The sequence below is a fragment of the Schistocerca serialis genome, chromosome 3 (genome assembly GCF_023864345.2).
Source record: "Schistocerca serialis cubense isolate TAMUIC-IGC-003099 chromosome 3, iqSchSeri2.2, whole genome shotgun sequence".
In the NCBI taxonomy this organism is placed as follows: Eukaryota; Metazoa; Arthropoda; class Insecta; order Orthoptera; family Acrididae; genus Schistocerca; species Schistocerca serialis.
In genome coordinates this window covers 903355476-903379014 of record NC_064640.1, presented here as the reverse complement: position 1 = coordinate 903379014, position 23539 = coordinate 903355476, and positions in this window count along the sequence as shown.

Sequence of the window (23539 nt, the reverse complement as noted above, 5' to 3'; positions counted from 1 at the left end):
ATGGACACGTATGTTACGAGCTAGAAAAATTTCTCCGATCTATAAATCCAAGTACCATGCTTCTTCGAACCCCTGTGAAAGATTAATGAAAGAAATTGGTAAACTGTGTAGAATATACTGCCACAAAAGACACATTAATTGGGATAAACACATATTCTCATTCCAAGATGTAATTAATTCCATTCCAAATGAATCCACTATGCTATCTCCGTCTGTTATACTGAAAAACGTTAAACCACCAAACAAAATTAAAGAGTTAGTAAACTTCCCTACTTGTCGTCGACTAAGACACCACGAAATAATTGACATTGCGCTGAACAACATCAAACGTGCCGCAGAGCGCCGGAGAAGACAGCAAAAACAGGTTTGTAGACGCCGAGACTTTCACATTGGACAGAAGATATTAGTACGTACACACTATTTATCCAGCAAATTAAAAGGTAAGTGCAGTAAATTTGAACTTCTATACGCAGGTCCATATCGGATTCGCAGTATTCCTCACCCCAATGTTGTACACGTCGAAACTTTGAGAACCAGAAAATCGAAAGGCAATCACCATATCTCAAACATTAAACCGTTTATTGAATGAAACCACCTTATAATGTAATATGCTATGATGCCATTTACTAATCTTTATGAACACTTATGCAATTATATTCACATGACTAATTACTGATGATTATCGTATTTTTTCTGGTAAGTGCCCGGTAAGGTAAGGTTAGCAGGTCGCTTTTCTTGTCGTTACACATCAGACCGTGCATATTTTCCAGATGAATTTACACATTCCATGAGCACTTATGCAATTATAATTACATGACTAATTACTGATGATTATCGCATTTTTTCTTGGCAAATGCCCGGCAAGGTAAGGTTAGCAGGTCGCTTTTCTTGTCGTTACATATCAGACCGTGCATATTTTCCAGATGAATTTACACATCTTATGAGCACTTATGCAATTATAATTACATAGTTAACTACTGATGATTATCGTATTTTTCTTGGCAAGTGCCCGGCAAGGTAAGGTTAGCAGGTCGCTTTTCTTGTTATATATCAGACTGTGCACATTTTTTTCCAGAGAAACTTACGTATTTTATGACTAATTATGCAATGTTATCTAATGACATGTTAATTTCATTACATGTTTTCTCCATTAAAGGCTTTAATTATCGCCTCTATTAACTACACTACATACAAGCTGAACACAACGAACATCACATATTTTCTTTCTTATATATATACGATTATTTCATGTTTTGTTCGTATGCATTATGAAATGGTGAAGACATAGCAAACACCAGTCGACGTTGACATTTTTTGCCTTATGACATCTCAGGATCGTTACTGTTTTACATTTTTTGCTGCTGCATTGTGATATTCTGTGTACATTTTTGCATTTGAACACTGTCAATGTCTTTGACATATTACGTTTTCTGTCATGTTATGCTGTATGCTTAATTATGTTACCTTAAACCAGTCATTATTTAGTGAGTATATGATGTAAATGCACGATATTAATCTCTGTTCATCATTTTCAGAAAAAAATAACGTGTAAAGGAAATAAATTACACAGAAATGGGAACTTCACCTACGGAATGATCGAAAGAAGATGCAATAACTATATGAGGAAGAGTAAATGGATCAGGATTAACAAGCATTAACAAGAATATACTATACACATCGTAGAATAGCAGTCTTAACTAATTTTTTCTTTCAGAATACAAGGTGATTGATGCAGGCTGTCAGACAGAACTACACATCTTAGTTTTAGTGATGAAATATGCTAGAAATAAGGAATAGTTATATAATGAATAATGAAGTGATTTTTGCAGATGATAATGAATACTGATGAAGAGTAATGATGAAGAATATGCTACTATGAATAATGAAGTTTTTCTTTACAGGTGATGATGATAATGGAGTTATGATGATATGGATAATGAAGTTTTCTTTGCAGATGAGGAAAATGTTGAAGTTATATTTATGCTATGTAGTTATTTAAGTATTTGTTGCAGTTCGTTTTGACAGCAGGTGTTATATTGCATAGTATAATGACTGAAGGTTTTGGAAAGGACAGCTATGGAACACATTTTTTATACACATTTCACTACCTGTTAATTCGAAGTTCACTACTTTTCAGCATAGTATGCGTTTCTTCTTTCAGCTCAATAATCCGTTTTGTATTTTTTCCAGGAGAAGCCTTTCATGATACTTACTAAACTTGTTACTTATTAAACCTATACTAGTACTTGCATTTTTTTTACCCACTTGTGTCACAACCTTGCTACAGCTGACTTATGACAGATGACGTTACACATTTTCATTTATACCAACAAACCAGAAACAAATTTTTTTCTTCTTGCTTTCCCTTGTAATTACCCAAAGCAATGCATTGCTAGCACAAAAACAAAATGTATTACCAGTCCCAAATAATGTTACTAGTTTAAGAGAATTCTGAATAACACTGATCAGCTCTGAATAGTATGTCACTTCAGTAATGACTTCTTAATGATACAAAAAAAAATAAAAATAATAATAATGCTTTGTAACTGGCTAATAACTGCCACTGTTTATTGTAATGAGACTACTTATAATGCCCATGATTATTAATGCTATGACTGTAATTAACTGATTTTTAATAATGACTTCTTAATGATCTGAATAACACTGAATGATGAAGAATGTTTTATACTATTCAATACTTGCTGGCCACTGAGTGCCAATAACTAGTCACTAAATGAATTATGTTATTAATTATGCCATTAATTAGCTCCTGTTTTCAATGATGATTTTTCATGTTCTATAACTGGCCACTGAGTGCCAATAATTAATGTCACTAAATGAATTATGTTATTAATTATGCCATTAATTAGCTCCTGTTTTCAATGATGATTTTTCATGTTCTATAACTGGCCACTGAGTGCCAATAATTAATGTCACTAAATGAATTATGTTATTAATTATGCCATTAATTAGCTCCTGTTTTCAATGATGACTTTTCATGTTTTGGTACCTGGCCAATGAGTGCCAATAATTTGTATAACTCAATGTATTATGTTAATGCTAGGCCAATAACTGACTTTTTTTTTCAATGGAGACTTCTGATGTACATTATTCTGTCATACTAAATATGCTTTGTAACTGGCCAAGGACTGCCGCTGTTTATTGTAATACAATTACCCATGATGCCAATAATTTAATTTTATGAACATTATTCTGTAATACTAAATACATGGTACAGAAATGTTCAATAACTAGGCTATGAATGCCGCAAACTACTAATGTAACTCCTAATGAAGACTAGTATGTGACTTAATGTCCTTCACCTTCTGACCTAACTACCTGGAATTACTGTAATATCCATTCGTCTTGTCCATCCTCATGATCATGGAGCACTATATTTGGTTTCTGCACTAATTCTATGTTGGTGTGTCTTGTAAGAGCGTGGTGTTGACACGACATGCTGTCCACCACCGTGAGCGATGGAGACGTTATTATGGTCCCACTGTTTGGTGTACCTAATGTACTGCCAAAATGAAAACATGGAATATTACTACGACAGTTCAGTGTCTTGGCTACGCTGATAAATTCTGATGGGAAAAGAACTTCAAATTGTGTCACTTGGTGTTGTACATCTGTGGAAAGATATGGACTTTCAGAGCAGCTGCATGCAACCTAAAGTGCTACAACCATGATGCAATCCTCCCCTTTCCTATCCTAATTCTTGTAACATAGTAAAAAAACATTTTTTTGCTAACATGATTTGTATTCATGACCTATACATTTTTTTGATTTGATAATATGTTCTAAACTACAGTACATGTGCACTTATGTCATGTGTTAATATGCTTTCTACTGAACTTCAGTGCCTGTGCAACTTTTCTCATTTTTCAATATGATTTGTACTCATTCTGTATACATTTTGTGATTTCCTGATATGTTCAATACTTCTGTGCGTATGCACTTATGTCATTTGTTACTTATTGTATATACATTTCCTCATTTGCTGATATGTTCTGACCTGCAGTGCATGTGTACTCATGTCACTTGTCAACATGATTTTTTGAGACATTTTTCGATTTGTTCTGAAGTACAGTATATGTGCACACTTGTCTTTTATATTATATATACATTTTTCTGATTTGCTGATACGCTCTGTACTCATTGTATACATTTTTCGTCATTGTCTAATGTTTTGTACTCGGTGCATGTGCACCACATTTAATTCATGTACTATATCTGTATATATGTTGTAACTGTAAAGTTAATTAGTTAAAAAAAAATTCTTGCGATGGCAAGTCCAAATGACTCACCATCGCTGCCAAATTTTTGCCCCCCCCCCCCCCCCCCAGTGGAGGGTTATGAAACACGTATGTTGTGTGGCGGCGATGGCGAGGCGTTGCAGAGTCTCTGACCAGAGAGCTATTTGTCGTTCCTAGTCTGCGCTTGACCGCGCGAGAGTTGCGAGCAGTAGTCTGTCGGTAACAGTAGGCCAGTGCAGTCTGGTAGCAGTAGTAGTCGAGTACGGTCGCGAGCGGGACGCAGTCGCAGGCGTCGACATGGCTGTCTGGTCAAGATGCTGAATGAGGTATATTGTTAATTAAGGTAACCAAGCTGCATTGCGCACATCAGATACTGTAAAGTTTATTTATTGTAATTAATTTTCAACAAGTGCCAAAGACCGATATTTCGGTTTAATTGAGTTTACATTGTCACTGAAGTCTCATTAGCATTGAATTGTTTTTCATTATTTTCGTGAGAGCTTACACCTTGAGCCAGATTGCGATTCTCATTTTTATTGTCATTAAATTTAATTGCTAGGGAGGTTACGCTTGGCTCCCATTTATTATTTTTTTGTCTTTCAAAATTTCTGTGGGCAGGTTACAATGCCACATCATAAGGTCCTCGGTCATGTATAAGGCACCAAAGCCGACTAAAAAGTCATTAATCCATAACAAAAACTTGAATTGTACTGCTTCTTACTGGCCGATTACAACAACTTAGAAGCTTCTTCTGTGTTCTAGTGTGATGCTTTTAGCGTCTCCGCATACCGCAGCATGCGACATAAGTTTGCAGACGATAAATATAATCGTTTCAGACAGAAAAGCGGCCAATGTGACGATCTGGCATTACGTCGATGCGATAGCAAATGGAGCAAACGGGCCGATTTCTTAGGTTTTTACTAAATATGAACACTTTTCACATTCTCTCGTGAAACATGGCTCCCAGACCTCGTTTCATGCCAAATCTTAAGGTCCTCGGTCATGTCCAACGAACCAAAGCCGGATAATAAATCAATAATCGATAACTAACACTTGAATTGTACTGCTCGTTACTAGCCGATTACATCAACTTAGAAGCTTCTTCTGTGTTCTAGTGTGATGCTTTTAGTGTCTCCGCATACCGCAGCATGCGACATAAGTTTGCAGACGATAAATGTAAGCGTTTCAGACAGAAAAGAGGCCAATGTGACGATCTGGCATTATGTCGATGCGATAGCACATGGACCAAACGGGCCGTTTTCTTAGGTTTTTACTACAAATGAACAATTTCCACATTTTCCCGTTAACGTGGCTGCCAGACCTCGTTTCATGCCAAATCTTAAGGTCCTCGGTCATGTCCAAGGCACCAAAGCCGTCTAATAAGTCATAATCGATAACTAAAACTTGAATTGCACGGCTTCTTACTAGATGATTACATCAATTTAGAAGCTTCTCCTGTGTTCAAGTCTGATGCTTTTAGCGTCTCCGCATACCGCAGCACGTGACATAAGTTTGCAAACGATAAATGTAAGCGTTTCAGACAGAAAAGCGGCCAATGTGACGATCTGGCATTACGTCGATGCGATTGCAAATGTTATCGATTATTGACTTATTAGCCGGCTTTGATGCCTTGGACATGACCGAGGACCTTAATATTTGGCATGAAACGAGGTGTGGCAGCCACGTTACATGAGAGTATGTGAAACGTGTTCATATATTGTAAAAACCTAAGACATCAGCCCGTTTGCTCCATTTGCTATCGCATCGACGTAATGCCAGATCGTCACATTGGCCGCTTTTCTGTCTGAAACCCTTACATTTATCGTCTCCAAACTTATGTCGCGTGCTGCGTTATGCGCAGAGACTAAAAGCATCGGCCAGTAAGAAGCAGTCCAATTCAAATTTTAGTTATCGATTATTGACTTTTTTGCTGGCTTTGGTACATTGGACATGACCGAGGACCTTAAGATTTGGCATGTAACGAGGTGTGGCAGCCACGTTACACGAGAGTATGTGAAACGTGTTCATATATAGTAAAAACCTAAGAAATCGGCCCGCTTGATACATTTGCTATCGCATCGGCGTAATGCCAGATCGTCATATTGGCCGCTTTTCTCACTGAAACGCTTACATTTATCATCTGCAAACTTATGTCGCGTGGTGCGGTATGCGGAGATACTAAAAGCATCACAGGAGAAGCTTCTAAGTTGATGTAATCGGCCAGTAAGAAGCAGTACAATTAGAGTTTTAGTTATCGATTATTGACTTATTAGCCGGCTTCCGTGCATTGGACATGACCGAGGACCTCAAGATTTGGCATAAAACGAGGTGTGGCAGCCACGTTACACGAGAGAATGTGAAAAGTGTTCATATGTAGTAAAAACCTAACAAATCGGCCCGCTTGCTCCATTTGCTATCGCATCCATGTATTGCCAGATCGTCACATTGGCCGCTTTTCTGTCTGAAACGCTTACATTTATCGTCTGCAATGTGATGTCGTGTGGTGCAGTATGCGGAGACACTAAAAGCATCACACTAGAACACAGAAGATGCTTCTAAGTTGATGTAATCGGCCGGTAACTAGCAGTACAATTTATGTTTTATTTATGGATTATTGTCTTATTAGCCGGCTTTGGTACCTTGGACATAACCGAGGTTCCTAAGATTTGGCATGAAACGAGGGATGGCAGCCACGTTACACGTATGTGAAACGTGTTGATATGTAGTAAAAGCCTAAGAAATCGGCCCGTTTGCTCCATTTGCTACCGCATCGACGTAATGCCAGATCGTCCCATTGGCCGCTTTTCTGTCTGAAACGCTTACATTTGCCGTCTGCAAACTTATGTCGCGTGCTGTGGTATGCGGAGACACTAAAAGCATCACACTAGAAAACTGAAGAAGCTTCTAAGTTGATGTAATCAGCCAGTATGAGGCTGTACAATTCAAGTTTTAGTTATCGATTATTGACTTATTAGACGGATTTGGTACCTTGGACATGACCGAGGACTTTAAGATTTGGCATGAAACGAAGGCTGGCAGCCACGTTACATGAGAGAATGTGAAAAGAGTTCATATGTATTAAAAACCTAAGAAAACGGCCTGTTTGCTCGATTTGCTATCGCATCGACGTAATGCCAGATCGTCACATTGGCCGCTTTTCTGTCTGAAACGCTTACATTTATCGTCTGCAAACTTACGTCGCGTGCTGTGGTATGTGGAGACACTGAAAGCAACACACTAGAAAACAGAAGAAGCTTCTAAGTTGATGTATTCGGAAAGTAAGAAGCAGTACAATTCAAGTGTTAGTTATTTATTATTGACTTATTAGCCGGCTTTTGTGCCTTGGACATGACCGAGGACCTTTAGATTTGACATGAAACGCGGTCTGGCCGCCACGTTACACGAAACAATGTGAAAAGAGTTCACATGTAGTAAAAACCTAAGAAATCGGCCCGTTTGCTCCATTTGCTATCGCATCGACGTAATGCCAGATCGTCACATTGGCCGCTTTTCTGTCTGAAACGCTTACATTTATCGTCTGCAAACTTATGTCGCGTGCTGCGGTATGCGGAGACACTAAAAGCTTCACACTAGAACACGGAACAAGCTTCTAAGTTGATGTAATCGGCCAGTAAGAGGCAGTACTATTCAAGTTTTAGGTACCGATTATTGACTTATTAGCCGGCTTTGGTGCCTTGGACATGACCGAGGACCTTAAGAATTGCGTGATACGAGGTCTGGCAACATCGTTACACGAGAGCATGTGAAAAGTCTTCATATGTAGTAAAAACCTAACAAATCGGCCCGTTAGCTCTATTTGCTATCGCATCGACGTAATGCCAGATCGTCACACTGACCGCTTTTCTGTCTGATACGTTTATATTTGTCGTCTGCATACTTATGTCACGTGCTGCGGTATGCGGAGACACTAAAAGCATCACACTAAACACAGAAGAAGCTTCTAAGTTGATGCAATCGGCCAGTAACAGGCAGTACAATTCAAATTTTAGTTATCGATTAATGAGTTATTATCCGGCTTTGATGCCTTGGACATGACCGAGGACCATAAGATTTGGCATGAAACGAGGTGTGGCAGCCACGTTACACGAGAGTATGTGAAACGTGTTCATATACAGTAAAAACCTAACAAATCGGCCCGCTTGCTCCATTTGCTATCACATCGATGTAATGCCAGATCGTCACATTGGCCTCTTTTCTGTCTGAAACGCTTACATTTATCGTCTGCAATCTGATATCGCGTGGTGCGGTATGCGGAGACACTAAAAGCGTCACACAAGAACACAGAAGAAGGTTCTAAATTGATGTAATCGGCCAGTAAGAAGCAGTACAATTCAAATTTTAGTTATCGATTATTGACTAATTAGTCGGCTTTGGTGCCTTGGACATGACCGAGGACCTTAAGGTTTGGCATGAAACGAGGTCTGGCAGCAACGTCACACGAGGGAATGTGAAGAGTGTTCATATGTAGTACAAACCTAAGAAATCGGCCCGTTTGCTCCATTTGCTATCGCATCGACGTAATGCCAGATCGTAACATTTGCCACTTTTCTGTCTGAAACGCTTACATTTATCGTTTGCAAACTTATGTCGCGTGCTGCGGTATGCGGAGACACTAAAAGCATCACACTAGAACACAGAAGAAGCTTCTAAGTTGATGTAATCGGCCAGTAACAAGCAGTAAAATTCAAGGTTCAGTTATCGATTATTGACTTATTATCCGGCTTTGGTGCCTTGGACATGACCGAGGACCTTAAGATTTGGCATGAAACGAGGTGTGGCAGCCACGTTACACGAGAGTATGTGAAACGTGTTCATATATTGCAAAAACCTAAGAAATCGGCCGGTTTGCTCCATTTGCTATCGCATCGACGTAATGCCAGATCGTCACATTGGCCGCTTTTCTGTCTGCAACGCTTACATTTATCGTTTGCAAACTTATGTCGCGTGCTGCGTTATGCGCAGAGACTAAAAGCATCGGCCAGTAAGAAGCAGTCCAATTCAAATTTTAGTTATCGATTATTGACTTTTTTGCTGGCTTTGGTACATTGGACATGACCGTGGACCTTAAGATTTGGCATGTAACGAGGTGTGGCAGCCACGTTACACGAGAGTATGTGAAACGTGTTCATATATAGTAAAAGCCTAAGAAATCGGCCCGTTTGCTCCATTTGCTATCGCATCGATGTAATGCCAGATCGTCCCATTGGCCGCTTTTCTGTCTGAAACGCTTACATTTGTCGTCTGCAAACTTATGTCGCGTGCTGTGGTATGCGGAGACACTAAAAGCTTCACACTAGAACACGGAACAAGCTTCTAAGTTGATGCAATCGGCCAGTAACAGGCAGTACAATTCAAGTTTTAGTTATCGATTATTGAGTTATTAGCCGGCTTTGATGCCTTGGACATGACCGAGGACCATAAGATTTGGCATGAAACGAGGTGTGGCAGCCACGTTACACGAGAGTATGTGAAACGTGTTCATATACAGTAAAAACCTAACAAATCGGCCCGCTTGCTCCATTTGCTATCACATCGATGTAATGCCAGATCGTCACATTGGCCTCTTTTCTGTCTGAAACGCTTACATTTATCGTCTGCAATCTAATATCGCGTGGTGCGGTATGCGGAGACACTAAAAGCGTCACACTAGAACACAGAAGAAGGTTCTAAATTGATGTAATCGGCCAGTAAGGAGCAGTACAATTCAAATTTTAGTTATCGATTATTGACTAATTAGTCGGCTTTGGTGCCTTGGACATGACCGAGGACTTTAATGTTTGGGATGAAACGAGGTCTGGCAGCAACGTCACACGAGTGGTGCGGTATGCGGAGACACTAAAAGCGTCACACTAGAACACAGAAGAAGGTTCTAAATTGATGTAATCGTCCAGTAAGAAGCAGTACAATTCAAATTTTAGTTATCGATTATTGACTAATTAGTCGGCTTTGGTGCCTTGGACATGACCGAGGACCTTAATGTTTGGGATGAAACGAGGTCTGGCAGCAACGTCACACGAGGGAATGTGAAGAGTGTTCATATGTAGTACAAACCTAAGAAATCGGCCCGTTTGCTCCATTTGCTATCGCATCGACGTAATGCCAAATCGTCACATTGGCCACTTTTCTGTCTGAAACGCTTACATTTATCGTTTGCAAACTTATGTCGCGTGCTGCGGTATGCGGAGACACTAAAAGCATCACACTAGAACACAGAAGAAGCTTCTAAGTTGATGTAATCGGCCAGTAACAAGCAGTAAAATTCAAGTTTCAGTTATCGATTATTGACTTATTATCCGGCTTTGGTGCCTTGGACATGACCGAGGACCCCCCCAGGGGGTCCACAACTCTTTTGTCGACACGTGCGTAGCGAGCACGGGACCCCGAGCTAATGTGGCCCTCCTTCCTTTCCGGGCTGCATACCTTCCCTTCCCTTTCCGCATCCCTCCCCGTCCACCATCTTCGCCCCCCCCCCTCACCTCTGGCTCTTTCCTTCCCTTTCTCCCCCTCTGGGAGTATGGTTTGTGCCTACGTCCGGAGACGGACGCTCGAAACTGTTCCAAATTCCTTGCTTTTACACTTGCAAGTCCTCGTCCTTCCTCTGTCCTTCTCTTTTCCTTCCCTCTTCTCCTTGCCCTTTTCTCCGCTGCGGCGTTTGAGACCCCCTTTTCTTTCCTTTCCCTTTCTCTTTTTTTTTCCCTGTGCGTGTCTGAAGGCCGACCCACGCACTTCCATGCGTAGCCGGTGACGGGGTAACGCGTAATTCCCCGCCCCGGGTAGACAGGTAGGACACGTACGTACCCCCTGGTAACGGCCAGGCCCAGGGAGGGGTGATTACCCGAGCTGATACCTTCCGAAAGTGCCGATTGGTCCCTCCGTCCGTTTGTCGGGAGGTGTGACCTGAGGTGTGAACAATCACCTAAGGCGGGTGTGCCCTCGGTGAGGGCCCCCACAAGGGAGGAACGCGCCATCGGAGACGCCGGTAATCATGGGGGATTCTTCCGCAATGGTTTCCTCACCTTCCACTATGTCTGCTCACAAACGTAAGTTCACTGAGTCTCAGCCACAGACGGTTCTTCCATCGTTGCCACAGTTCCTTGTTGTTTCTCGGTCTGACGAAGGTCACGACTTTTCCACGGTCAACCCTTTCATTATTCAGAAAGGTGTCGACGCAATTGCGGGTGCTGTAAAGTCTTGTTCCAGATTACGGAATGGCACCCTGTTGTTAGAAACACACAGTGCCCTCCAGGCTCAAAAATTGCTGCGTACTTCTCTGCTCCACACCTTCCCTGTCCGGGTGGAACTGCACCGTACCTTAAATTCCTCGCGTGGAGTCGTTTATACACGCTCCCTCGATGGATTGTCTGACGAAGAAATTCAGCACTATCTGTCTGACCAAGGCGTCACGGCTGTTCATCGGGTTATGAAAAGGGTGGACTCGAACATCATTCCAACCCGCACTGTCTTCTTGACATTTGACAAAGTTCAACTCCCATCAAAAATCAAAGCAGGCTATGAGATAATTTCCGTTCGCCCTTATGTCCCAAACCCTACGCGTTGCTATCGATGTCAGCGGTTCAATCACACCAGCCAGTCCTGTTCCAATCCGGCCAAATGTGTTACGTGTGGCAGGGATGCCCATGAGGGTGCTTGTCCACCTCCATCCCCTCGCTGCATCAACTGTATGGGTGACCACGCTGCTTCCTCTCGAGATTGCCCTGTTTTTAAGGACGAAAAGCTGATCCAGGAAATAAGAGTGAAGGAAAAGGTGTCGACCTTTGCTGCTCGAAAGTTACTCGCCAGTCGACAGCCCACCGTGCCTCAGAAAGGAAAATACAGCACTGTCCATGCTTCTCCTCGGCCAACAAAGGAGGCGGCCACGCAGACTTGCGACCTCACATTTAGTACCACGGTCGTCAGATCGGCCAGCGCAAAGATCGCCCGTTCAACCTCACCTCTTTCGCCTGCCCACTCTCTGGCTCACCCTTCGTCGGGTTCTGCTAAATCTCGAGCCCAAAAGTCAGACGCCAAGTCTTCAAAAAAAGAGCATTCTCGTGAAGAGTTTTTACGTACTGCAACTTCACAACCATCGGTTCCTCCTTCATCTAAACATACCTCCAAGAAGGCTACGAAGAAACACAGTTCCTCTCCTTCTCCGCCAAGGCGTGTCCCATCTACAGCACCACCTGGCGGAAATCGCCCTCGGCGATCTTCTGTGTCGCCGAGGCGCACTGTTGGTGGCCGGTCAACTGGCCGATCGTTGGTGGCAGGAGCTGCTCCTGACCAACCTATGGATCAGGATCTTCTGCCTTCGACTGAATGCCATTCCATGCTATCGGTCGCAAGCTCTGAGCAGTCGTTGAGTTGACAGCACCCTTGGTGACGTTCCTCCATTTTCTGTTCACCCTATGTCCATTATCCACTGGAATATCCGCGGCATTCGCGCCAATCGGGAGGAATTGTCGATCCTCTTACGATCCTACTCGCCGGTCATCTTCTGTCTTCAGGAAACAAAGCTGCGTCCCCATGACCGCTTTGTTCTCCCTCATTTTCAGTCCGTCCGATATGACCTCCCCTCTGTTGAAGGCACTCCAGCCCATGGAGGACTCATGATTCTGCTCCATGATACTCTCCATTATCACCCAATCCCCTTAAACACTTCCTTCCAAGCTGTCGCCATCCGTCTTTCCCTTTCTGGATACACGTTCTCTCTTTGTACGGTATACATTCCATCGTCTACACCAATGGCACGAGCTGATCTCCTTCATCTTCTTGATCAGCTTCCACCCCCCTATTTGCTGGTTGGGGACTTCAATGCCCACCACCCGCTTTGGGGATCTCCACATCCTTGTCCACGTGGCTCACTATTGCTAGACGTCTTCCACCAAGCGGATCTAGTCTGCCTCAACACTGGGGTCCCCACCTTTTTGTCTGCCTCCACGGCAAATTTATCCCATTTGGACCTTGCGGTCGGTACTGTTCCGCTAGCTCGGCGCTTCGAATGGTTCGCCCTTGATGATACACACTCGAGTGATCACTTTCCATGTGTTCTTCGACTGCAGCCTCAACTGCCATATATGCGCTCGCGACGCTGGAAGTTTGCCCAAGCCGATTGGACACTTTTTTCGTCTCTAGCGACATTCGATGACCGTCGCTTTCCCAGCGTCGACGATGAGGTCACACATTTTACCGACGTTATTCTCACAGCTGCGGAACGTTCAATACCACGCACCTCCGAATTGCCCCGGCGCCCTCCAGTTCCTTGGTGGAACGAGGCATGCCGTGACGCAATACGTGAGGGGCGACGTGCTCTTCGCATTTTCCGTCACCATCCAACTTTGTCCAACTGTATCCGATATAAGCAGCTCCGTGCGCGATGCCGTCGCGTCATCCGCGATAGCAAGAAGGCAAGCTGGAAATTCTTTACTAGCTCATTTAACAACTTCACTCCCTCCTCGGAAGTTTGGAGTCGGCTTCGACGGTTCTCAGGCGCGCCTAGTTTCTCCCCGGTCTCTGGGCTCACTGTCGCGCATGATACCTTAGTGGACCCCGTCGCAATTTCTAACTCATTGGGTCAGCACTTTGCTGAGATATCGAGTTCTTCAAATTACCCGCCAGCGTTTCTCCCGAAGAAACGTGCAGCGGAAGTGCGACATCTTGCTTTCTCCTCTCAAAATCGCGAAAGCTACAATACTGTTTTCTCCATGCGGTAACTCCAACATGCACTCTCTTCTTCTCGCTCCTCCACCCCAGGACCGGATGGTATCCACGTCCAAATGTTGCTGCATTTATCGACCCATAGCCTGCGTTACCTCCTTCGCCTTTATAATCGAATTTGGACCGACAGTACCTTTCCCAGGCGATGGCGGGAAGCTATTGTCGTTCCCGTTCCGAAACCTGGAAAGGACAAACATCTCCCCTCTAGCTATCGCCCCATTTCTCTCACGAGTAGTGTCTGTAAGGTTTTGGAGCGTATGGTGAATTACCGTTTAGCTTGGTGGCTGGAGTCCCGCAGTCTTTTAACACCAGCCCAATGCGGATTCCGAAAGCATCGTTCTGCTGTTGACCATCTTGTTGCTCTCTCCACTTATATCATGAACAATTTTCTCCGGAAATGCCAAACGGTAGCAATATTTTTTGATCTGGAGAGAGCGTACGATACCTGTTGGAGGACAGGCATCCTCCGCACACTGTTCTCTTGGGGCTTTAGAGGCCGGCTGCCTCTTTTTCTTCGCGAATTTATGGCAGAGCGCACGTTTAGGGTGCGGGTGAGCACTACTCTCTCCCGTACTTTCTCCCAAGAAAACGGGGTACCCCAGGGCTCCGTGCTGAGTGTTGTACTGTTTGCCATCGCCATTAATCCAATTATGAATTGTCTCCTTCCTGATGTCTCGGGCTCCCTCTTTGTGGACGATTTTGCGATCTACTACAGCTCTCAACGGACCAGCCTTCTTGAAAGACGTCTTCAAGGATGTCTCGATCGCCTCCACTCGTGGAGCATCGAAACCGGCTTCCGTTTCTCACCCAGTAAGACCGTTTGTGTTAATTTTTGGCGACGTAAGGAGTTTCTTCCGCCCTCCTTACATCTAGGTCCTGTCAACCTTCCGTTTTCCGACGTCGCTAAATTCTTGGGTCTTATGTTTGACAGAAAACTGTGCTGGTCCTCCCACGTTTCCTATCTTTCGGCTCGCTGTCTGCGTTCCCATAACACCCTCCGCGTCCTGAATGGTACGTCTTGGGGAGCGGACCGAGTGGTCCTTCTCCGCCTCTATCGCGCCTTAGTGCGCTCGAAATTGGATTATGGAAGCATAGTCTACTCCTCTGCTCGGCCGTCTATTCTTCGGCGTCTCGACTCTATCCACCACCGTGGATTACGTTTGGTGTCTGGAGCTTTTTACACCAGCCCTGTGGAAAGCCTTTATGCTGAGACTGCTGAACCTCCGCTGTCCAATCGGCGAGCAGTCCTTCTGAGTCGTTATGCTAGCCATCTGTCTTCCATGCCTGCTAATCCAGCCCATAACCTTTTTTTCGACGCCTCCTTTGATGTCGGGTATGCAGGCCGCTCCTCCTCCCTACTACCCCCGGGAGTCCGCTTCCGTCAACTGCTCCATTCTCTTTCCTTCCGCTTTCCTAAAACCTTCTTGACAACTTGGGGTACAGCACCGCCTTGGCTCCGTCCCCGGATCGACTTGCTCAGAGACCTATGTCAATTTCCCAAGGATGGTACCCCTACACTTGTTTACCGTCGGGCATTTGCTGCTCTATGTGCACAAATGACGGAAGCCACATTTATTTACACCGATGGCTCGAAAACATCGTTAGGTGTAGGGAGTGCCTATATTGTTGGCGACACCCCAAATCACTTTCGGCTTCCCGACCGGTGTTCGATTTATACTGCGGAGCTTTACGCTGTTCTCCAGGCTGTCCACTACATCCGCCGCCATCAGCGGATACAGTACGTAATCTGCTCAGATTCTCTCAGCTCTCTCCTAAGTCTCCAAGCTCTTTACCCTGTGCACCCTCTGGTCCACCGGATTCAGGACTGTCTGCGCTTGCTCCACCTGGGGGGCGTCTCAGTGGCGTTCCTCTGGCTCCCGGGACACGCTGGTATCTGTGGAAATGAGGCGGCCGATATAGCGGCCAAGGCTGCAGTCTCTCTTCCTCGGCCAGCTCTTCAGTCTCTTCCGTTTACCGATCTACGGAGCGGTTTATGTCGCCAAGTTACTCATTTATGGCATGCGCATTGGTCAACACTTCCCCACAATAAATTGCGGGAAGTGAAAGCCCTTCCTTGCGCTTGGACCTCTTCCTCCCGAACGCGTCGTCGGGAGGAGGTAATTTTAGCTCGACTCCGGATAGGGCACTGTCTTTTTAGTCATCGACATCTTTTAAGCGGTGATCCTCCCCCACTATGTCCCCACTGCTCTCAGATGTGGACGGTCAGACACCTTTTAATTGAATGCCCCTAATTTAATCCGTTACGCTCCCGTCTACAGCTTTCGCCTGATCTATCGTCGATTTTAGCAGATGACACGCGCTCAGCTGACCGCGTTCTACAGTTTATTAGTGACAGTGAAATGACGTCAGTCATTTGAAGCTTTTGGGGGACAACCAACCCCTTTCTATAGTGGACTTTTAAGCATTCCTTCTGCCTTTAGTTTCTCAAATTTTCTGACTTTGTTTCCATTGCTGCTGATTTTAAATTTCGTTTTTTTCCTGTTTTCTACGTCACGGGCTGGGCGCTAATGACCATAGAAGTTTTGCGCCCTAAAACCACAAACAAAAAAAAAAAAAAAAAAAGAAAATGACCGAGGACCTTAAGATTTGGCATGAAACGAGGTGTGGCAGCCACGTTACACGAGAGTATGTGAAACGTGTTCATATATTGTAAAAACCTAAGAAATCGGCCGGTTTGCTCCATTTGCTATCGCATCGACGTAATGCCAGATCGTCACATTGGCCGCTTTTCTGTCTGCAACGCTTACATTTATCGTCTGCAAACTTATGTCGCGTGTTGCGGTATGCGCAGTGACTAAAAGCATCGGCCAGTAAGAAGCAGTGCAATTCAAGTTTTAGTTATCGATTATTGACTTATTAGCCGGCTTTGGTGGCTTGGTCATGACCGAGGACCTTAATATTTGGCATGAAACGAGGTCTGGCAGCCACGTAACACGAGAGAATGTGAAAAGTGAACATATATTGTAAAAACCTAAGAAATCGGCCCGTTTTCTCCATTTGCTATCGCATCGACGTAATTCCAGATCGTCACAATGGCCTCTTTTCTGTCTGAATCGCTTACATTTATCGTCTGCAAACTTATGTGGCGTGCTGCCGTATGCGGAGACGCTAAAAGCATCACACTAGAACATAGAAGAAGCTTCTAAGTAGATGCAATCGGCCAGTAACAGGCAGTACAATTCAAGTTTTAGTTATTGATTATAGACTTATTAGCCAGCTTTGGTGCCTTGGACATGACCGAGGACCTTACGATTTGGCATGAAACGAGGGCTGGCAGCCACGTTACACGAGAGAATGTGAAAAGTGTTAATATGTAGTAAAAACCTAAGAACTCGTCCCGTTTGTTCCATTTGCTATCGCATCCACGTAATTCCAGATCGTCACATTGACCGCTTTACTGTCTGAAACGCTTACATTTACTTTCTGCAAATTTATGTCGCGTGCTGCGGTATGTGGAGACACTAAACGTATCACTAGAACACATAAGAATGATTTACATTTATGTAATCGTCCAGTAAGAAGCAGTACATTTCAAATTGTAGTTATCGATTATTGACTTATTAGCCGGCTTTGGTGACTTGGACATGACCGAGGACCTGAAGATTTGGCACGAAACGAGGTCTGGCAGCCACGTTAACGAGAAAATTTGAAAATTGTTCATTTGTTGTAAAAACCTAAGAAATGCTCCATTTGCTACCGCATCGACCTGATGCCAGATTGTCACATTGGCCGCTTTTCTGTCTGAAACGCTTACATTTATCGCCTGCAAACTTATGTCGCGTGCTGCGGCATGCGGAGACACTAAAAGCATTAGACTAGAACCCAGAAGATGCTTCTAAGTCGATGTAATCGGCCAGTTAGAAACAGTACAATTCAAGTTTTAGTTATCGATTATTGACTTATTAGCCGGCTTTGGTGCCTTGGACATGACCGAGGACCTTAAGAATTGCATGAAACGAGGACTGGCAGCCCCGTTACACGAGAGCATGTGAAAAGTATTCATATGTAGTAAAAACCCAAGAAATCGGCCCGTTTGCTCCATTTGCTATCGCATCGACGTAATGCCAAATCGTCACAATGGCCGCTTCTCTGTCTGAAACGCTGGCATTTATCGTCTGCAAACTTATGTCGCGTGCTGCGGTATGCGGAACACTGAAAGCATCACCCTAGCACACAGAAGAAGCTCCTAAAATGATGTAATCGACCAGTAAGAAGCAGTACAATTCAAGTTTTAGTTATCGATTATTGACTTATTATCCGGCTTTGGTGCCTTGGACATGACCGAGGACCTTAAGAATTGCATGAAACGAGGACTGGCAGCCCCGTTACACGAGAGCATGTGAAAAGTATTCATATGTCGTAAAAACCTAAGAAATCGGTCCGTTAGCTCCATTTGCTATCGCATCGCCGTAATGCCAGATCGTCACATTGGCCGCTTTACTGTCTGAAACGCTTACATTTATCGTCTGCAATCTGATGTCGTGTGGTGCAGTATGCGGAGACACTAAAAGCATCACACTAGAACACAGAAGAAGCTTCAAACTTGATGTAATAGGGCAGTAAGAAGCAGTAGATTTCAAGTTTTAGTTAACGATTATGACTTATTAGCCGGCTTTGGTGCCTTGGACATGACCGAGGACATTAAGATTTGGCATGAAACGAGGTCTGGCAGCCACGTTACACGAGAGAATGTGAAAAGTGTTCATATGTAGTAAAAACCTAAGAAATCGGCCCGTTTGCTCCATTTGCTATCGCATCGACGTAATGCCAGATCGTCACATTGGCCGCTTTTGTGTCTGAAACGCTTACATTTATCGCCTGCAAAGTCATGTAGTATGCTGCGGTATACGGAGACACTAAAAGCATCACAATAGAACACAGAAGAAGCTTCTAAGTTGATGTAATCGGCCAGTAAGATGCAGTACAATTCAAGTTTTAGTTATGGATTATTGACGTATCAGCCGGCTTTGGTGCCTTTTACATGACCGAGGATCTTAAGATTTGGCATGAAACGAAGTCTGGCGGCCACGTTACTCGAGAGAATGAGAAAAAAGTTTATTGTAGTAAAAACCTAAGAAATCGGCCCGTTTGGTCCACTTGCTATCTCATCGACGTAATGCGAATTCGTCACATTGGCCCCTTTTCGGTCTGAAACGATGGCATTTATCTTCTGCAAACTTATGTCGCGTAGTGCGGTATCCGGAGACATTAAAAGCATCACACAGAACACAGAAGAAGCTTCCATGTTGATGTAATCGGCCAGTCAGAAGCAGTACAATTCAAGTTTTAGTTATCGATTATTGACTTATTAGACGGCTATGGTGCCTTGGACATGATCGAGGACCTTGAGATTTGGCATGAAGTGAGGTCTGGATGCCACTTTACACGAGAGAATGTGAAAAATGTTCATATGTCGTAAAAACCTAAGAAATCAGCCCGTTTGTTCCATTTGCTATCGCATCGACGTAATGCCAGATCGTCACATTGGCCGCTTTTCTGTCTGAAACGCTTACATTTATCGTCTGCAAACCTATGTCGCGTGCTGCGTTTTGAGGAGAAAATAAAAACATCACACTTGATCACAGAAGAAGCTTCTAAGTTGATGTAATCGGCCACTAAGAAGCTGTAAAATTCAAGTTTAATTATCGATTATTAACTTATTAGCCGGCTTTGGTGGCTTGGGCATGACCGAGGACCTTAAGATTTGGCAAGAAGCGAGGTCTGGCAGCCACGCTACACGAGAGAATGTGAAAAGTGTTCATATGTAGAAAAAACCTAAGAAATCGGCCCGTTTGCTCCATCTCCTATCGCATCGACGTAATGACAGATTGTCACTTTGGCCTCTTTTGTGTCTGCGACGGTTACATTTATCGTCTGCAAACTTATGTAGCGTGGTGCGGTATGCGGAAACACTAAAAGCATCACACTAGAACACAGAAGAAGCTTCTAAGTTGATGTAATCGGCAAGTAAGAAGCAGTACAATTCAGGTTTTAGTTATCGATTATTGACTTATTAGTCGGCTTTGGTGCCTTCCACATGACCGAGGACCTTAATATTTGGCATGAAACGAGGTCTGGCAGCCACGTTACACGAGTGAAAGTGAAAAGTGTTCGTATGTTGTAACAACCTAAGATATCGACCCGTTAGCTCCATTTGCTATCGCATCGACGTAATGCCAGATTGTCACATTGGCACCTTTTCGGTCTGAATCGCTTACATTTATCGTCTGCAAATTAATGTCGCGTGGTGCGGTATGCGGAGACACTAATAGCACCAAACTAGAACACAGAAGAAGCTTCTAAGTTGATGTAATCGATCAGTAAGAAGCAGTACTGAAACCGGTTCGTCAGACAAACTGGAGAGGTTTTCCGTTCAGCCCTCCGGAATGTCTTTCGCCCCCTGCCACACCTTGAAACGACCTCCCACTCTACCACAGGTGAGGGATCAGCCTCAATGCGGGCAGTATCTCGGGCAACCACAGTCGTAGTCCGATCAGGGGATGCGTGGGACGAGCTGGCCGTCCCCGACAAACCCCCATCCGGACCCCCACAGTGATGCCCATTGGCAACAGCCTCAAGCTGTGTGACCGAAGCCAACACTGCCTGAAGCTGGGAGCGAAGGGATGCCAACTCAGCCTGCATCCGAACACAGCAGTTGCAGTCCCTATCCATGCTAAAAACTGTTTTGCAAAGAACGTCTGAACTAATCTACAGAGAGCGCAAACAAATCGACAAAATTTAAACGGTTATTAAAATACAAGATTTCCTAGTAAATGCAGTAATGCTGCTACTTGCGCACTGCTGACACTGCTCGGCGGCGGAAGGAGACTACGCGAATTTACACTATTCAGGTACTAAAACGCGATGCTACAACTCTCAAATACTATAATACGCCCGAAATTTATGAATTAAACAATGCAAGTACCAAAAACACGCAAAGAAATTAAGAATTAAACTATGTAACAAATGAATGAGCTAGGAGTATACGACTTGCTGCTGCAGCTGCTTATCCAACGGCGGCAGGGAGCACACTGACTGCGACCAACCGACACTGGCCGTTCAAAACAAAACAGTAGACAAACGACTACGCGAATTTACACTATTCAGGTACTAAAACGCGATGCTACAACTCTCAAATACTATAATACGCCCGAAATTTATGAATTAAACAATGCAAGTACCAAAAACACGCAAAGAAATTAAGAATTAAACTATGTAACAAATGAATGAGCTAGGAGTATACGACTTGCTGCTCAGCTGCTTATCCAACGGCGGCAGGGAGCACACTGACTGCGACCAACCGACACTGGCCGTTCAAAACAAAACAGTAGACAAACGACTACGCGAATTTACACTATTCAGGTACTAAAACGCGCCACACACCGTTGGGTGGCTTGCGGAGTATCAATGTAGATGTAGATGTAGATGTAGTACAATTCAAGTTTTAGTTATCGACTATTGACTTATTAGCCGGCTTTGGTTCCTTGGACAAGACCGAGGACTTTAAGGTTTTGGCATGAAACGAGGGCTGGCAGCCACGTTACAGGAGAGAATATGAAAAGTGTTCATATGTAGTAAAAACCTAAGAAATAGTTCCGTTTGCTCCATTTGCTATCGCATCGACATAATGCCAGATCGTCACATTGGCCGCTTTTCTGTCTGAAACGCTTACATTTATCATCTGCAAACTTATGTCGTGTGGTGCGGTATGTGGAGACACTAAAAGCAACACACTAGAACACAGAAGAAGTTTCTAAGTTGATGAAATCGGCCAGTAAGATGCGGTACAATTCAAGTCTTAATTATCGATTATTGTCTTATTAGCCGGCTTTGGTGCCTTAGACATTACCGAGGACCTTAAGATTTGGCAGTAAACGAGGTCTGGCAGCCACGTTTCACGAGAGAATGTGAAAAGTGTTCATATGTAGTAGAAACCCAAGAAATGGGCCAGTTTGCTCCATTGGCTATCGCATCGACGTAATGCCAAATCGTCACAATGGCCGCTTCTCTGTCTGAAACGCTGGCATTTATCGTCTGCAAACTTATGTCGCGTGCTGCGGTATGCGGAACACTGAAAGCATCACCCTAGCACACAGAAGAAGCTCCTAAAATGATGTAATCGACCAGTAAGAAGCAGTACAATTCAAGTTTTAGTTATCGATTATTGACTTATTAGCCGGCTTTGGTGCCTTGGACATGACCGAGGACATTAAGATTTGGCAAGAATCGAGGTCTGGCAGCCACGTTACACGAGACAATGTGAAAAGCGTTCATGTGTAGTAAAAACCTAAGAAATCGACCCGTTCGCTCCATTTGCTATCGCATCGACATAATGCCAGATCGTCACATTTGCCGCTTTTCTGTCTGAAACGCTTACATTTATCGTCTCAAAAATTATGTCGCGTGCTGCGGTATCCGGAGACACTAAAAGCATCATACTAGAACACAGAAGAAGCTTCTAAGTTGATGTAATCAACCAGTAAAAAGCAGTACAATTCAAGTTTTAGTTATCGATTATTGACTTATTAGCCGGCTTTGGCGCTTTGTACATGACCGAGGACCTTAAGATTTGGCATGAAACGAGAGAATGTGAGAAGTGTTCATATCTACATCTACATCTACATCTACATCCTTTCTCCGCAAGCCACCTGACGGTGTGTGGCGGAGGGTACCTTGAGTACCTCTATCGGTTCTCCCTTCTATTCCAGTCTCGTATTGTTCGAGGAAAGAAGGATTGTCGGTATGCCTCTGTGTGGGCTCTAATCTCTCTGATTTTATCCTCATGGTCTCTTCGCGAGATATACGTAGGAGGGAGCAATATACTGCTTGACTCTTCGGTGAAGGTATGTTCTCGAAACTTTGACAAAAGCCCGTACCGAGCTACTGAGCGTCTCTCCTGCAGAGTCTTCCACTGGAGTTTATCTATCATCTCCGTAACGCTTTCGCGATTACTACATGATCCTGTAACGAAGCGCGCTGCTCTCCGTTGGATCTTCTCTATATCTTCTATCAACCCTATCTGGTACGGATCCCACACTGCTGAGCACTATTCAAGCAGTGGGCCAACAAGCGTACTGTAACCTACTTCCTTGGTTTTCGGATTGCATTTCCTTAGGATTCTTCCAATGAATCTCAGTCTGGCATCTGCTTTACCGACGATCAACATTATATCATCATTCCATTTTAAATCACTCCTAATGCGTACTCCCAGATAATTTATGGTATTAACTGCTTCCAGTTGCTGACCTGCTATATTGTAGCTAAAAGATAAGGGATCTTTCTTTCTGTGTATTCGCAGCACATTACACTTGTCTACATTGAGATTCAATTGCCATTCCCTGCACCATGCGTCAATTCGCTGCAGATCCTCCTGCATTTCAGTACAATTTTCCATTGTTACAATCTCTCGATACACCACAGCATCATCCGCAAAAAGCCTCAGTGAACTTCCGATGTCATCCACAAGGTCATTTATGTATATTGTGAATAGCAACGGTCCTATGACACTCCCCTGCGGCACACCT